Raw genomic sequence first — 15,292 nt, 5'->3', positions numbered from 1 at the left:
CAGGGGAGTCCTTTAGCTCTGCTGCTCCTCTTCTGATGAATGCCACTGGCATGGTGAGCCAGGCTCGCTGCACTGATAGCTGTCTGGTGGAAAGGACATTCAGCAGTCACAAGAGCTTCTCAGAGGGGATTTATCTAGTGGCTAGAGGTGGTACTTGTGATACATAGACACACACACAGCATAGAGTCCATAGTATTGAATCTTGCCATATCACAAATCCAATTAACTTAATTTATTTCTATTAGACATTTCAAAATGCCCTGGATGATGCAAATACTTCATAGACACTACTGGATATGCAATACCTTAGGTTTGTTTTGCACATACATTTCTTATGCATGGTCTCATAGTCCATATGAAATTGTGAATGTGGCCACAGGATTGGTTTACCATAGCTCATACTCAGCCTTCCATCTTAAATTTATATGTGAATTCTGGGTTTCTGACCATCTGTCAGATACCAATTAACTATATATAAATATATATATATATATATATATATATATATATATATATATATATATATATATATATATATATATATATATATATACACAGAATATATCTTATTATCTAAGTGAATAACACTGGTTATCTACTCATCATGGCAGCTGTTAGCGGGTGGGACATATTAGGCAGCAAGTGAACATTCTGTCCTCAAAGTTGATGTGTTAGAAGCAGGAAAAATGGACAAGCGTAAGGATTTGAGCGAGTTTGACAAGGGCCAAATTGTGATGGCTAGATGACTGGATCAGAGCATCTCCAAAACTGCAGCTCTTGTGGGGTGTTCCCGGTCTGCAGTATCTATCAGAAGTGGTCCAAGGAAGGAACAGTGGTGAACACTATATAAAGGCCACTGGTATGAAATGTGAATGTGACCGTAAAGTGTGCTGTTGATTCAATTTGCACTGCATTATCTTCCACCCTTATATTTTCAGATAAATGCATCCTCCTCTTTTCACTTCAATTACTTTTTGTCCAATAATATGCTTTTTCCTTCTCTTTCCCACCTAAAATACACCAATACCTTCTGTAACTCAATATTTGTATGGAAGTTTCATTCTTTTCTGTATTACTGCTAAATAATGCTACCACTAACCTTAACATCAGTAACATAAAAGATGTTTTTCTGTCAGTTTCCTCACATGGACCGTATAAACATCCTCACAAGATTAAAACTGTCATATAATGTATTCATATCATTATGTATACTGAAGAGCTTGAAACACACACACACATTCCCAAACTGTCATACAGTTATAAATGTGATAACAGTGAAACAGTACTTGGCTAATTGAAAATAATTGAAAATCTACTGTGCTGTTCATATCCAAAAGGCAAGGAACAAACACAGAAAAAAATGTTGAACACTGGAAACTCTGGATCATTTTTGTCACAACAAATAAATAGAAATGCAGTGATAAATACACTAATAAATAGGGGAATGCTAGACACATGTGACTACATCGATGAATCACAGAAAAAAGCATAGACTAGACCAAAAAAAAAAAACTGGACTTATAATTACCCTTATTTCTATTGCTTTGTTTCCATATGAAAACAGTCGTGTGGATTATTCTAAATTTGCAAGCTGGAGATCATCTCGCTATGCTCACCTCATATACAACAAGTGTTGACTCAAATTTCTAACCTAACTGACCCAGAATCTAGCCTCAATAAAACTCTTTATATTGATGCCATTTGAACCACATAGAATATCATCAACTTGGTTTGGTACATGGCCTTTCCACAAACATAATGACTAATAATACATAATGCCCATTAAATATTACACTAACTAGACACAGCAATTATGTGGCTCTTAAGCAAACTTATTATAACACATTTTATTTAACCCATTTACCTTTCTTCTATACACAGGGCAAAATTTGTCAAGGGAAAAAAAACTGACTGTCGAAGAACTCACAAAAGGATCTTGCCAAAGTTCGGTTTGTGATTTGTTTGTGTGTGTGTGTGTGTGTGTACGAGCAGTGAGTGAAAATGGAGACAAATCAATATAAATGATGGGGGAGAAGTGGCTATCATTCAGGGGGGAAACAGGTGCAATATCTCTCCCAGATAAGGGAACATCCATCACAGCCAGACCTTAATTTGAGATGTTTAGGCTCCCTTCTGCTGATTGTCACTGTGTGTGTGTCTGTGTGTCTCAGTGTCTCTGCGTGTGTGTGTGTGTGTGTGTGTGTAAGAGGTAAAAAAAGAAATAAAGCAATACAGGTTAATTGAGAGGGCGTGTGAGCATTGCAGTGGTGTTAGAGTGGTGTGCTGAATGAGTAAATAAAGGGAGGAATCGAACAGATGACTTAGGAATAAAGAGGTGTGAAAGTCATCAATACTGTCATGATCTCCTTTATCAAAAAAATATGTAATCGTTGACAGAAATCATAAAAGGACAGTAACTTGTAATTTCATCTACAATAATCTAATTCCTATACACATACTCACACACATGAACAAACACACACACACACACACACACACACACTAGATTTTTAGAGCTTATCAGTGTTTGGAGAATTCACTTTATTGGGTTGTTTAAACTTTAAATAGCCCAAGGTAAAGTGAGTTGCAGCACAGCAAATAATCTTAACTATCGATTGGCTTCAGCGGATTCTACAGGATTGACGTGGTATTGAGAGCAAAACAACTCCTGTATCTGGATTAGCGATCAGTTAACAACTTGGGTATGGGATAATAATGATGCTAGATACTAAACGGTATTAGGTCTTATTATCCTTTGAGGACCTTTATTTAACATTAAACAGCTAACAAGCACTGTACTACACCTAAATCGAAGTCTATCCATAACTTCAGCAACCAAATGGAAACCAACTGCCGGTTTATTTATTGTGCATTTGTGTGTGTATATACAGTATATTCAGTAAGACAGCTGAAATCTGTTAGACTCTTGCTGCCATCAGCACTTTGTGAGCTAGAAAGCGAGACACTATCCTGACATTAAAATGGGCAGGTAGAGAGGTGGGTGTAAGGAAGTAAAATAAAATGTGTTGACTGAAAGTGGGCCAGGCAAGTGAATAAAATTAAAGGGAAAAAAAGACAAGACCACTGAGACTGGGAGTGAATAGGAAGATGTTAACTTGGTAATGTTCGGCAGGCTGAGGATGAAAACCCAGGTCTTATACAAGTGGGGTTTGTATCTTTACCCATATCAGTAGCGTCCTCATCAGCTCTGTACAACCATATCCTCAGCATTCTCTGCTGTAGTGACATGTGATAGTCAGTTACACAATAATCCCACAGGATTACCCTAGATCTGTTCTACTGTCATAGCTCTGTGAGTAAGACTACAGTGGAATTCTCCTTAAGCAGCTCATGCCTCATTTATCCGTTCATTCAAGGCCATAATGGAGCTTCATCATTGCTACACTGCCTTTCAGGGAGATCTCTCTTGACCGAATACGTATTGAGCCTCTGTCCACACACTGACAGACCTTTCTCGTGTGCTGCAGATAAGCAGTTGAACTTTTGTCCTTAATAAGGAAGCAGAGAGTGGTGATTTGAAATGAAGAGCAGCAAGCTTACAACTGTCAGGAGAGAGATAGAGAAGCTTTTGAGGGTAGGTATGCAGAAAATACAGCGTATTTAAGAACTGTATTCGTATAATGTGGTTCATTAGGGATTGTGGTCATGTTAAAACCCCTGGCTCCAAGTTTATTCCAAGATTGCTTTTGTGAAGTGGAGTCTGTAGCACAATTTAATGATTTTCTTTCTCAAGGATGCTTGATGGGCTCAATTTCATGATGTATGAAGGGGAAGACAACACTGGCTAAAGCTAAATAAATAAATACTTTCTTCCCTCTTTGCATCAATTTTAGAGATTTACTGGATACATCAAGCTGTCCTTGATGTAGATTCTTTATGGCAAAGAGTGCAGAAATGCATTCTTTTTTATTAGTGATGGTGTGGAGTATTTAACAGTGTAACATGCCATAACTTTTCCGTTTAAAAATGGCAAAGTAATAGCAAAGCACTGATGCAGTGAAATGAGATTTGTGGATTACTTTCTGTGTGGATATTTGGAAAAACAAAACAAAATAAAAAATATGACAGACGTGTTAAAATTAAATGAATGTAACTGCTATCATTTAGAGTTTAGAATATAAATTGACTGACATAATTATCTGATTTTGCTGATCAGCCAACTAGGCAAGCTTCATAAATGGCACATAGGTTTTATTGTGTATATTTTTTGTCACATGGCAGGCTTGTCAGTAAACACTTTATCCTGGTCAGGGTCTCTGTGGATTCTATCCTGTGAATGCTTGGTGTGAGTTACTCTGAATAGTACAGCAGTCCATCATAACCCACAATGCACACACATTCACACCTAGAGGCAATATTTAGAGCATACAGTCCACCAGTATGTTTTGGACAGTGTGGACGCAGAGAACACCACAGCACAGTGTAAGCTAAGGATAAAACTAGATTTACCCATTAAAGAAAACAATTAAAGATATAAAGAAATGTATACACACACACACAAACACACACACACATATATACAGCTCTGGAAAAAAAAATAAGAGACCACTGCCCAATCTCCAGATTTGAACCCTATTGAAAACCTCTGGAATGTCATCAGGAGGAAGATGGATGGTCACAAACCATCAGGCAAAGCTGAGCTGTTTGCTTTTTTTGCAAAAAGAGTGGTATAAAGTTACCGAACAGCAATGTGAAAAACTGGTGGAGAGCATGGAGCCAAAACGCCTGCAAATCGGGGTTAATCCACCAAATACTGATTTCTTAATGTTATTTAGCCAAAGCATTAACACAGTTTGTTTACAAATGATTTGCATTGTGTTTTATTTGAGTTATTAAAGCTCTGCAAATACATTTCTTTATATCTTTAATTGTTTTCTTTGTTTTCTTTAATGCACTCTCTCTCTCTCTCTCTCTCTCTCTCTTTCTCTCTCTCTCTCTCTCTCTCTCTCTCTCTCTCTCTCTATATATATATATATATATATATATATATATATATATATATATAAAATGCATGTATGAGTCAGAGACTCTTTACATTTCTTTACACATTTGTTGTTAATGTGTGCCATTATTCTAAATGTCAGTTTTGCACTTAAGAATATTAGTTCTCTATTACTATGTACTGTGTGCTCTGCTACACACATAATGAGAAAACGGAGAAGTAAAAGTGGAATTTTATCATTTAATACTTATGCAAATGAATAATTTCCTATACAATGAACAGCCTTCAGACAGCAAAAGACTTTTTTTTCTGTATTTGACCCACATCTAATTATCAATCTGATGCTGCTTCTGGCCCTTTTCAGAACAGACCCTCCACAATAATGCACTCTTTTTGCTTTAGATGCCAAAATGAGCTGTGATGAGCAAGAGAAAGAAGGGGAACAGCCACTAACTGACAGAAAGAGCATTATAAAGAGAAGGAGATGGGAGGAAAAGAAAAGGAGGAAATGCTACTTCTCCTACTCCTGAGTCTCGCTGCTCCCATGTGCTTTCAGCTGATTAGTCATCAGAGCACCCAGCAGGAAAATCACAGAATCTTTTTGTCTCCATTTTTCTTCTGCTTCTTTTCTTTATCTGATCCATTTGTGTACACCAGTGGTCAAAGGAGACCTGCTCATTAAGGTGTGTGCTTCTACAGTCACTCTGGGGAATATGTGCTCTTATTTTCTATACTAGTCCTGCTTTAGTTTCTCCAGGGAGATGAAGAACATCAGGTTGTAAACCTACTGAGACAAACGGCACAGGACTTGACTGTAAAAACAAAGAATGATGTGAGCAGCGATGGGATAAATTCAGTAGTTTCCTGAAAAAGACACCTTTCTTGCTTCACAGAACAAATTTCTACTAACAAAATTAACAAAATGAATATATAGAGCTTTGAAAAGGTTGTAAAAAAGAATGGCATTTCTTGATTTACATTTCTTGCATCTTTATTTTTCAACGCTTGCGAATGTCTGATTTGACCTTATAAAATTCTAGGAGTGCTGCTTATCGAAAAGTCTACTAACAAGCCACTCTGACACTCTGACTTCCATAACTTATGCACACTGGGGGTAAAATGACTTGCCACAATAACAACAAATGTACATTGCAGAGGAGCAAATTCTAGGTTGCCGGCATTACATAATTAAATATAATGCTACTTAATACTGCAGCACATTCAATTCGCTGTGCAACAGTAATAGCTTAAACGCACAGTACTTACATTTAGACTCTGCAGGACTAAAATATTTATAACTAATAGACTTTCCATGCACATGAGCACTAATGTGGTCTCACACTTGCCAATTGGTAACAATCTTACAAAAAATAAATTAGAACTTAGAAAGAGTGACAGGCTTACCATTCATACCTTTTCCTTAGGACTTATGAAATCAAATCAAAGCACTTCAAATACAGCCATATTACACATTCCCCTTTTCTGCAAAATATACAGGAACAGCTGTGATGGGGTTCTGTTCTTGGCTGCTTAGAAAGTGACATTTATAGAGCATGCATACTGTGTGCATTTTCCATATGTTGGTAAACTGTAAAGAAGGAGTGTATCAACCTGAAAAAATGTATTCAGCATCAATCTGTGGATGTGTGTTTCAAATTCAAAACATGCTGTCGACATCCACCTGCCCAGCAGTAATGTGATATTATCCTTGCCCTGGAATCAAGGGAAGTTGTTTGTTACACCTTCTGGCAGCTTTAAAAGGTATCATGTTGTGAATTCTCATTCAGTGTCTCAATATATCTTTTGAATGGTTTATCAGGCTCAGAAGCAATATCATCTCTCTTCCTAATACACAGGGGAAGAGAACAAAGCATATATGATCCCATACACTGCCTCATTGTATGTGTGGTATTAATGGCTAATCGCACCTCACAGTAGGTGGTATAATCCCTCTGTAATGAGACAAAGTGCATTCTCTTTGTAATGCAATACGTATCTTTGTAATGTCATATACACTGATCAGCCATAACATTAAAACCACTGACAGGTGAAGTGAATATCATTGATTATCTCATTACATTGGCATCTGTCATCGGTTGGGATACACTAGGCAGCAAGCGGACAGTTAGTTCTTGAACTCGATGTGCTGGAAGCAGAAAAAATGGGCAAGGGTAAGGATCTGAGCAACTTTGACAAGTTGCAAATTGTGATGGATAGATGCATCTCCAAAACAGCAGGTCTTGTGAAGAGTTCCCAGTATAAAGAATGCTGCGTATCGGGCTGCTTAGCTGCGGTCAGAGTGCCGATAGTTACTCCTGTACAGCACTGAAAGTGCTTACACTGAGCATGTGAGCATCAGAACTGGACCACGGAGCTACAGAAGAAGCTGGCCTGGTGTGATGAATCTTGTGGAAGACTTACATGAGGAAGAGACGATGCCGGAATGTACTACGTGAAGAAGGCAAACTGGTATTCATGTGGATGTTACTTAGACACATACCACCTTCCTAATCATTGTTGCAGACCAAATACACCCATATTCCATAATGGCAGTGGCCTCTTTCAGCAGGAAAATGCACCCTGCCATACTGCAAATATTGTTCAGGTATGGTTTGTGGAACATGACAAAGGTGTTGACTTCCAAATTCCCAAGATATCAATTCAATTAAGTATCTGTGGGATGTGCTGGAAAAACAAGTCTGATCTGTGGAGGCCCCACCTCGCAACTTACAGGACCTGAAGATACCACAGCACACATTCAGAGGTCTAGTGGAGTCAATGCCTTGACAAGTTAGAGCTGTTCTGATGGCACAAGGGGGGCATACACAATATTAGACAGGTGATTTTATTGTCGTGGATAATCAGTGTATAAAAATATATTGTCTCAGGGAGTTTTTCCTTGCCACTGTCATCTCTGGCTTGGTCATGAGCAGTTGAAACCTAAATCTATGGTACGTTCAGATTTCCACAGAATTGCTTTGTAAACAGGATAAAGTTTAAGCTTCCTCAAAATGATCATGGAATCGTTTTTGATATTAAAAACCTTGTTGTACAATTCTACACTTTATTACTTTATGACTTTATTTATTTTCCAAAAGTATAAGCATGCGCTAATAACATAACATTCTCCTGCTGAATACAGCACTATGGGCATTAATGTTCATTGTTATGTTTGACATGATTGACTCATCTCCACTGAGAATCTATTATCATCAGTACACAGTCTCACATGAATCATCCACTTGTGGTCCCCCGGACTGTCATAAATTTTTTCCTCTTTTCCGGAATCACTTAAAAAGGCCCCCTGATGGTGCCAAAACTCTCACAGCACCGGCGTTTCAACCTCTGTTTTTTAACACTTAGCAGCGCAGACCAACAAAGCACACATGCTTTTATATGTAAATGTTTGATGTGCACATGGAAAAAGGAATGAGAAATCTCACAGACTAAATGCACACCCACATCTACACACAATTACTGAAACTGTAAAATGGTGTTGAGTAGTAATCAGAGCCCTGTGACTTCAGTCATTTTATCTGTGCTGTATGGAGTGCACTTTTATCTCATCCTTTAATGTCAAGCCAGCAAAACAACCATACATCAGCAGAATTACCTCTTGTAACTCTATGTCCACTGCACTACAGGCACACACACCTGCACACTCTCTTTCTCTTCCAAAAATAGGGAAAATAAATGTGTTACTTCCAAGAGCACAAGACTGATTGCTGAACTGTGTAAAGTGCCCTGGGCTTATCAGATAGAGAAAAAAAGTAAGTGCATCTCCCTGCTAGTGGGTTAAACTTCAGCCAGCCATGGGTATTCAGGTTCTAACACAAGATTTTCTAGGAGTTAAAGGCTTTTTTTTTTCTTTTTATGAAATTCCCTTTTAGCACTCCTCTGCCCTCCATATCTGTGCAGTGCATTCATTACTGCTCCACTGAAAAAGCTAACATCAGCAACCACACACACACACACACACAGAGCAAAGAGCTATAGAAAGGAAAAAGATTGACATACCTTAGTTGTGTCCTTTGCCAGTAGGAAAATATATCAGATGGAGATACCTTACATGCGTAAAATCCAAGCGCTTCACAAACTCTCCCTTTTCATCTGTCCTCATCAAACCCCTTGGGTTTGCTCTTCACCTTCCTCTTCTCCCTCCTCGTTGAGTCCTTTTAGCTCTCATCTACTTTCTCTTTACCCTGCTCGCTGCCTGACTTGAACGCTCATCGCTCAATGCACATAATCGGGAAGTGAGGCGCGTGCCGCTGCTAGGGGGAGAAAAAAAAAGGAAAAGGCAGATGAAGAAGAAAAAGGCAAAGAGGGTGGGAGAGAGAGAGAGAGAGAGAGAGATTGGATGTCCCTGCACTTTTGGAACGCTGTGAAAAAGAGGGTGGTAAAGCAAAAGAGAGAGAGCGCGCTTGTGTCCACAAGCCGGTCTTAGAGACAGGATGGGAGAGGAGGAGCACTTTGCTGAATAGTGCTGCGCTGTTCTGCACTATCGTCTGTGGTGTGAGTGATTAGTATGAGTGTAACCTGTGTCAGGTCCCCAGAGTGAAGGATCTTCATCAGGCAGATTAAAGAGACAGAGCAGCCACCCCTCTACACACATCATCCTTTGTTCCCTCCCTCTTCTCCTCCGCTCATCACTTGTTCCCTGTCCCCTGTGGAGAGGCACTGGTGTGCACTGTGGTCACCACGGGATATTCTAATCGACTCCGACACTCTGGCACATGGGGACTGCGACTCATTCACGCTGATGCACTAGCACATGGCCCAAAATAGAGAGTAAATTTCAATTGTAAACAATGTGGACTGTGTGTAAATAACGTGTGCATTAGTGTTAAAAGAGAAAAAAACAAGTGTTTGTGCATATACATTAATCCTGAGGTTTGAAAAGCATGCTACTTTTTTAAAAACTTAACATCATTTACAGAAAGGTTGCACAAACTTCACTTGAGGTTTTTAGACAAACATTTGTCACATATGGACCATTCCCACGTGATGTATTTTTACAAATGTTATTTTCGTATGTAAGTTCATTTATCATTTGTTGAAGTGGCATGTGGAGTTGTTTTTAAAATCGAGCATTGCTTGACTGGTCCCACCATCTCTCAGGGTAGAAGAAAAGCATGCATCAAGATTTTCTCTGTTCTGGGAACTGTCATGGTTGTGCCGAATCTGGCACAGGACCTGACTCTGATCAACCACTGCATATGACAGGATCATGGAACTGACATCACATGGATATTTGCAGCTGATTCACAGTTATGTGTAATGAGCATTAGTATTTAATTCAAATCCAGCACTGTACACTATGTCTAGGTTTTGTCTTTTCTTTTCATTCTCTGTTATCCTTTATCCTGTTTTCTGTTATAATTTATGTCATTTTTCTGTTATTACCTTGCTTCACTATAACTCGTTTTGCTTCATAGTCATTATGGTTCATGTAATGTTTTACTCATAATAACCCAAATCTGCACTTCCGTCCACCACACAATTCCATGACAGCACCTAGGTAGTAAAATGAACTTACAGCTATACATATGTATTTTGTTGTCTCTGTGTTTTTCATTTGACATTGATATGTTTTTCATTTGCATATAACAAAAGAAGTGCGCACTGAAATCATTCTCATTGCTGGATGCAATTACATGCATATCACCAGACATGTTAACACAAGTTCATCATGAGTGGGAGACACAACTCTGCCTGTGTTTACAAAGAAATGGCAATCATGTAAAGGATTTTTGTTATGAAGTTACATTTTCCTAAAAAGTGTTTACTTCCTGTAGATATAGAGACTTTTGGGACACTCTATATTACTTCCTTAAAAGAGTTTTTTGGACTGATAGGACTCTTAATCTGTGACCTAGTGAACCAGTATCCGGATATATTTATTGATAGAGATTTCAAAGCACTTCTGCAAGTCACTCGGTATAAGGCTGTCTGCCAAATCCTTTAAATGTAAATGTCAGTCATAATTCCAGGGCATAACAGTGATGAAAACAACATCATCTTTTTCACATGTAATTACAAAGTATTCATATGTGGAAAAAACTAATATATATATATATATACACAAACTATCATGCCTTTGCATTTATTATGATCAGATCAGATTTCTCATTTTGTCTGAAAAATTACCATGTTAATGTTACATTTATTATATTTTTATGAATTCATTTATTTGAAATCTATTCAATTTTTTCTTTCTGGGAATGTTTAAACCTACGCTCTCCAGTAGATTGCAGACCCTCATTAATGCTGACCTACTTTAGAGCAATCCTGATGTACTATAGTGCCAGAACCATGCTGTTTTTAAACATGGATACTCTCTCACAGATTGGTGTCACTCAAGCTGACTCGTTGCATCAACCTGACAATGATTGGATCCAAACTTACAGGTTGTTTGGATCCAGAGTTCATTGGCAGGTTGTTTGAACCCAGGCCAGTGTCTTCCATGCTCATACTATTCTATTGTCGGGAGTGAGTTGGATGGTGAGCTGTAACCTTTAGGAAGAGGGCCTGTCCTGGTGTGGAAGAGTATGCCATGACATGCATCAATCATCTGAAAGGTTACTGAAGACTCATATTCTCTCCCAACAATTTTCAGCTTGTGCGATCTGACTGGGATGTGTGCAGGTCCCCTGGTTTAGCTAGACAATCTTACTACAGTAATTACACTGGAAAAATGACTTTTTTGGGGTTGATAAATATATAATACACTTTAATTGCATAGCATTTACATAAAATTAACATTAATTGCCATCCTGTAATGGCATGTAAATAGCATAGAGAAATTAATATTGCAACCTTTTCTGGCATTTTGCTGTACAGATCAAGTATGGAATCAAATCTAGCTGCATATACACTGATTAGCCATAACATTATGACTACATACCTAATATTGTGTTGGTCCCCCTTTTGCTGCCAAAACAGCTCTGACCCATCAAGGCATGGACTCCACTAGATCCCTGAAGGTGTGCTGTGGTATCTGGCACCAAGATATTTGTAGCAGATCCTTTAAGTCCTGTAAGTTGCGAAGTGGGGCCTCCATGGATCAGACTTGTTTGTCCAGCACATCCCACAGATGCTCAGTTGAGATCTGGGGAATTTGAAGGCCAAGTCAACACCTCAAACTCGTTGTTGTGCTCATCAAACCATTCCTGAACCAATTTTGTTTTGTGGCAAGGCACATTATCCTGCTGAAAGAGGCCACAGCTATCAGGAAATACTGTTTCCATGAAAGGATGTACATGGTGTGCAACAATGCTTAGGTAGGTGGTACATGTCAAAGTAACATCCACATGGATGACAGGACCCAAGGTTTCCCAGCAGAACATTGCCCAAAGCTTCTCATAGTGTAACCCGGTTCCATGTGTTCCCCAGGAAAGTGATGCACACGCTCCTGACCAGCCACGTGATGTAAAAGAAAATGTGATTCATCAGACCAGGCCACCTTCTTCCATTGTTCTGTGGTCCATTTCTGATGCTCACATGCCCATTGTTGGCGCTTTCGCTGGTGCACAGGATGCACAGCATGGCCACCTTGATTGGTCTGCAGCTATGCAGTCCCATACGCAAAAACTGTGATGCACTGTGTATTCTGACACTTTTTTTTATTAGAACCAGCATTAACCTCCTCAGCAGTTTGAGCAACAGTAGCTCGTCTGTTGGATCGGATCACACGGGACATCCTTCGCTCCCCATGTGCATCAGTGAGGTCATGACCTTGTCACCGATTCACCACTGTTCCTTCCTTGGACCACTTTTGATAGATACTGACCACTGCAGACCGGGAACACCCCACAGGAGCTGCAGTTTGGGAGATGCTCTGATCCAGAAAAAAAAATTCAAACATCATTTAAAATAATTGTTTTCATGATGTTTCATGTGTTTTGCTATGTATTATTTTTGGAATCTTGATGATTAACAGTAAAACTGTGTGAGTATTAATTTATCAGAATCAAAATATTGGCTATTGGTCAAAAGCCAGAAACAATTTCATTATATGCAGCACACTTGTCTAGTAAAACTGCTCCTATGCTATTTCTTATTGATGGTCTATGAAACCTGCAATAATCCTACAGTACTTACTAGACTAGGGTAAAACTGAATAAGAATGTGGGGTAAATTGCAAACTGTTGCCTCTGGTTTCTTTTTCTTTGGTCAATTTTCTATGCAATCTTTTCAGTGCATTGTTATGAATTTCTCTGGAATTCATAGTCTCTATAAGTTTCTAACCATCCCATATAATAGCAAATGACACTGAATATGTTTTTCTTTTCCCTCAGAACAGTTTGCTATTGTAGGCTCTCATGTGCTTCTCATGACATAACTCATGCTGTCATTTGAAGTTTCACAGACAGTATGTACATACATTTTCTGTCTTTCTGTCTTTCTTTCTTTCTTTCTTTCTTTCTTTCTTTCTTTCTTTCTTTCTTTCTTTCTTTCTCCAGAATTCCATGTCAACAGGCTTTGTTCAGCTGTGTTTTCTTATGACCACCTATGACATTTGCTCTGTTTTGCCATTTAGCATATAAATACAGTGCACAATGCCACCACCAGCAACATCTGTTGAAATATAGCGAAAGCTTTCTGAAACTGCTCAATATGATAAGAAGACAAAAGAAGAACTGAAAGAAGCTATGAACAAATCTGAATTTGACAATGAACAAATGTTTCTACATGACAGTTCACTGTCCAAGTTAGCACATGTAAACAAAGTTAACTAATTATTTAACTGTGACAAGCAAATAATTACATTATATAGGTGGTCTTGTGCATAGACTACACATTATATCTGGATCACTATTAACCACTGAGTTTTATGTGCCTCTATTATTCTTGGATGTTTACTTAAACAGTTTTTTTCCTCACCAAATATAAGTGTTTTAAAATCAATGCTGTGGTAAGCTGACTTCTCTGTCTTTTTTTTATTTAGATGGTTTATTAATTTTACAAATATTTATATACATTACTTTTATGTGGTGTATATGTAAGAGACAATATAATAATTGGCCTTGTGGAGGTAACTGTCAAATTTTCTGAACTGTAGAAACCTATATAAGCACTCAAATGGTACTTTGAATTGTCATGGTTCTATATATAACCATTGCCTTTCCTACAGAATCCTTGAACTTTTTTTCCTAAGTGTAGGCCTACCCTCATTTCTATTCAGCCAGTTGCAACTTGCCACTAGATTGATGGATAAGGGTATTAAAGTGTGATTAAACCTTAAAATGACTTTTTATCTTGATTTTCAATTCAAATCAGTTTTCTTATTTGATTACCAATGGTCCATTGATGGCTGGCATTACTGCTATGGTAATGGCAGCTATTATTAGAAATGTGAGGGTTTATTAGATCTCCAGATGGTGGTGCTTAGGCTTGCGAAAGAGTCTTTTAGGTTGTAATCAGGTGGTCTTGAAAATCTCACAGAAAATTAAAGGCTTTGAATGATTTTAGTGAATGCCCTCAAGTTTACAACACTACATTTTATTTTTCATTAAAGGACCAATCTTTTTGCTTGGAAACCTGACTGGCAACACTAAACTGTATTAATCCTCATTGTCATCATCTAAATAGTCTAGGATCAATGTGCAGGAAGTCTTTATCAAAACTCTGTCCATCATCCAAAACCATAGAGCAGGCAAGGGTAAAAACATGACTAGCCTTGTATATATAAAGCTATCAGAAATAAACAAAGCTCAGAACTATGAGATTGGCAAGACTTCACAGTGTGATACTAAAAAATGTGATCTTATATACTTGAAATGAAAATGTGAACAGGAAATTGGGGTCGGAGATTGTGCTAGAGCTCCAGGGAAGTTCTGAGTAGAAGAGTGAATGGGTTTTTAGAAGAGTTGCATGGGCTGTGGGAGCTATTCTATATGATGGAGGTAACTAATTTATAACTTACTGGATTAATTTGTCTGAAGAGATTGAAAAGACCAATGAATCTAGGACTTAACTTTCTTGAGAGAAGTTTCAGACACAAGTCTTTGCTATAGCTGTGGACAAGGGTCAACCTGGATATTCTGTCATTGTGCTTATTGTAGACAAGCACAGCATCGGTGTTAACACACGTTAGGAAGAAAATGCTAGCAAGCATACCATTTAGTTTAAGAAAGTAAGTGATAGGGGGTTCCATTATGATATGGCACATGATATTACGTACCAGTTTAGTGGATCTCAACCACAACAACACACACACACACACACACACACTACTATTAATACTACTACTCAGATTCCTGTAAATACATGTACTACAAGCACAGTAAAAAATTAAATGTGTATATATACATCTGTTTCACTCTTACA

At 38.2% G+C, this 15,292-nt stretch overlaps 1 protein-coding gene across 1 annotated transcript in view; it reads right to left on the bottom strand.

The window, feature by feature from the left end:
* LOC131363251 (cadherin-12) overlaps nt 1–9,277 on the bottom strand; it is a 101,308-nt gene extending 92,031 nt beyond the window's left edge. The window contains exon 1 of the mRNA XM_058405595.1: nt 8,981–9,277. The gene's annotated coding sequence lies outside the window, so the exon portion shown is untranslated. The remainder of the gene's footprint in view (nt 1–8,980) is intronic.
* Between the last annotated feature and the right edge of the window lie 6,015 nt (nt 9,278–15,292).

Source organism: Hemibagrus wyckioides, linkage group LG13 (assembly GCF_019097595.1).
Source record: "Hemibagrus wyckioides isolate EC202008001 linkage group LG13, SWU_Hwy_1.0, whole genome shotgun sequence".
Taxonomy (NCBI): domain Eukaryota; kingdom Metazoa; phylum Chordata; class Actinopteri; order Siluriformes; family Bagridae; genus Hemibagrus; species Hemibagrus wyckioides.
Note: the sequence above shows the minus strand (reverse complement) of the source record. Positions and strands in the feature narration are given on the sequence as shown.